The 3,473-nt window shown below is 43.1% G+C and overlaps 1 pseudogene; it reads right to left on the bottom strand.

Moving 5' to 3' along the window:
- Nucleotides 1-227: 227 nt before the first annotated feature.
- LOC111482462 lies at nt 228-1,879 on the bottom strand (annotated as a pseudogene).
- Nucleotides 1,880-3,473: the final 1,594 nt, after the last annotated feature.

Here is a 3,473-nt window from a genome sequence, read left to right as displayed (position 1 = left end):
TTCTTTCATATACCTCCCTACCAATAGATAAAGACAAATAGGAATAACCGAACCACGTCTACAAAATGCTAGTACCATGCAGCTGCTTCAAAGCCAACGTGATGCTCCTTAGTCAGATGACCAAGATATTGGCGAATACCACATATGATCAAGAAAAGAGTACCTATAATCACATGAAAACCATGAAAGCCAGTTGCTAAGATAAAGGTAAAACCATAAATACTATCCTAAATAGAGAAAGGTGCTTGATAATATTCCATTCCTTGAAAGCCTGTGAATACTAGAGCCAGTGAAACAGTAGCTACTAAAGCGTAAACAACTCGTTTTTCCATCCCCGGGAGTATAACATGATGAGCCCAATTTACAACAGCTCCGGATGAAAGGAGAATAGGGGAATTAATTAAAAGGATTTTTCGAGGATCTAAAACCCCAATCCCTTTTGGGGGCCAAATACCTCCGATCTCTATCATGGGTGCCAAAGAAGAATGAGAAGAAGCCCGAAAAAAAGCAAAAAGGAACATAACCTCCGATACGATAAACAGAATAAAACCATATCGAAGTCCTAATTGTACTACTTTGGTATGATGTCCTTCCAATGTGGATTCACGTAGAACATCGCACCACCATACGAACATGGTATATAGGAGAAATATGAGGCCCAAACTAAGAAGTGTTGCACTCCCTTGAAATGAGTGCATGTACATCACACCTCCTACGGTGGTTGGCAAAGCTCTGAGTGAACCCGAAATGGGCCATGGACTTGGATCTACCAAATGAAAAGAATGCCTCTGAGATTCAATCATAAATTACTTTTCCTCGGTTGTATGTAAACCCCCCCTTCACCCCCGCTAAAGTGGTAAAGAAGGGTTGAGGTCTCATTTTCTTTCTATTTGACAAGACAAAAAAATAGGAAGGGATGGTTCTTTCATTGCATTGATAGAAGTCTAACTAGAAAAATATCTCTCTATTCCTTTGAGAGGAGAATCTCGTTAGTTTGACCGACGAACTACGTGGGAAGACCTTCCTTCTTTCGTTGATTTTCAGCAAGCATTTTAGTAAAGTCAGAATTCTCTGCAGTTTGGTTTCGAAAAACTTGTTGGTCGCGGATTAGTGCGTTCTGCGCCACCAGCGGCCAAAAATGAAAGGCGCAGATTGATCTCTCTAGTCGAGGATTCATTTATTCAACTTTACATGTGGGAAGGGCTTACTCTCCTCGGCTTGGTCTCGCTCCCTTCCCGGACTATTCCTCCCCACTAAAAAGAGCAATTGACTTTCTCGATAACCTTTTTTAATGTCTTTCTTCGCGTGGGGATTTGAAAAGGGATATATCTCTCTTGTAATGCTTTCTACTATTCTGATCGAGAAAGAAACTCTTTTGAACGACCAAGTCATAATGAGATTAAAAAACAATGCTTCCTTGGCCGTGTAGAACATGGATTAGCATTATGTCATTTCTACAAGCGATCCCCCATCCGGGATTGGAAGAAGTGTTATACGAGGACTTCGAGATCAAATAGAATATATTTCTTTCGAGACCTCGTGAGCCACTTATTTCTCCAAAACAAGAGAGAAAAGTGATTTGACTCATTTTTCCCAATAAGTCGACGACGTTACACCATTGGGATGCTTTGAATAAACTAGAGTACATATAGGAGATACCGGTGCTAAAACCTTTTCTCAAGATATCTTCCAAACTGTTGGGGTCGTTGCTCCATATCTTGTTCCCCCGGTGTGAAACCAGTTGGTTTCATAGTTTAAGAATTCTTCTGATCCCAAGTACTCCATCTCCATCATTCCATATGGGAATATAGAAAGTCAAGAAGAAAAGGCATGACCAGAAGAATTGTGTGAAATAAGTCAATTTATCGAGTTGAGGCATTCTTGATTGAGAAAAAATGATTGATTATTTCCTCTAGACAAAAAGAGACTCCTTCCTGTACGAGTAGTGAAGAACTATAGAGAGCTATGGTTGGTTGTTGACCAACAGAAAGCATGGGAGAAAGAAAGAAAGAAAAAGGGCGACTTCATAAAAAGCAAGAAAAGCGCCCAACAAACTGCGAACTTGACTCGAGAGGGCAACCGCCGAGATAAAAAAACTAAACAAAGAAGGGTGCGGGAGCCCGCCTAGGTCAAGGGTCTCCCCAATATCTTTTCTCAACAACAAAGTGAAAGTAGAAAAACCTAATTCTTACATCACCACAGCCCACTTTGTTTTCTTTCTCGCGGAGCGTCATACCGAAAAAAAAGAAAGAAAAAAAGGCGAGGAGAAGAGGAGAGGGAGTCAGGAGTAAGGAAGGAGCAAGACCGATAGGGAGAGGGAGTAAGGAGCTAGACTCGAAGAGGAGAGGGAGTAAGGAGTAAGTAGCTCAACCGATAGGGAGAGGAGAGGAAACCTTTTCTATTTTTTTATAGCATAGCAGTATTATGCCAAAAGACTTTTTAGCAAATTGTAGGGTTATCTCTAATCTGCTCCATCCATTCATGGAGGGGTTTGGCATCCATCTACGCAGATATTTCCAGATCCTGAGAAAGAATGTTTGTTATTGGCTATTTCCGAATACATATTTCTCATTACTTGAAAGTGAGGGCTGCAATCGCCCTCTTTCACACTCTGAGCGTAGTTGCTGCGTGACTAGCGTGTGAATTTTCCTGAGAAGTGCCTCAAGGGATGGGGATCGCGGTGCGGAACTTCTGCCGGTGCTGGCGCCTCTAGCAGCGCCTCTTGAGCCGCCCCCGATTTTTTATTGGGGTTTTGATAGAGGTTGCCCCAGGGACTAGCAGGATTCACAGGCGAAGCCGGAACTGCGCGACCTCTAGAGCGACTATCTTAGCCGTGGGATCTGCCTCTCGCCTAAGGCGGGTGCACGGAAGGGTGAAGGCGAAACTCGAAAGGAATTGACTTCTTCTTTTTCTATTTCCTCTTTCATTTGCATTTCCAAATCTCAAGTTAAGGCGTTAGCGCATCTGTTTTCTTGCTCGTTACTGCTTTACTAATGAAATAGAAGGAGGCAAGCCAAAACCAACTCCTAAAAAGTGGCTGAGTTCGCCTTTCGGGGTTACCCACTTGATTGAGGGCTTATAAAGAGGAGGAAGCTACGAGACCGAGAAATAGGGAAGGAGCCCCTGAATTTGGCCTTTTTGTTTAAGTAAGGGCAGCTCGCCTTTTTTAATAGAAGGAAGTGGGATAGCATTGGTTCTTTCGGTAAACCGATGCATAAGCTGAGGCTCCCATGTCCCGCCGACCCTTCGAAAAAGACAGGTCGTCAAACGACTCATAGGGAGTCAGAAGCAAGCGGAGTCAAAGGCTGGTCAGACTCACATAAGCGGAGGGGGAGAGACATTCATGAAAAGCGAGAAGCCGTGGGGGACTGGCCAACTATGATGTAGATATCTGACTTTCGGGTAAGAGTATGAACATCTATTAGTCCATATCATGGGTCTACTTGTTACAAAAGGCGAACATCCCTATTTCA

The sequence above is a fragment of the Cucurbita maxima genome, unplaced genomic scaffold, assembly GCF_002738345.1.
Source record: "Cucurbita maxima cultivar Rimu unplaced genomic scaffold, Cmax_1.0 Cma_Scf00007, whole genome shotgun sequence".
NCBI classification, from domain to species: domain Eukaryota; kingdom Viridiplantae; phylum Streptophyta; class Magnoliopsida; order Cucurbitales; family Cucurbitaceae; genus Cucurbita; species Cucurbita maxima.
This window is presented reverse-complemented; position numbering and strand designations above follow the sequence as displayed.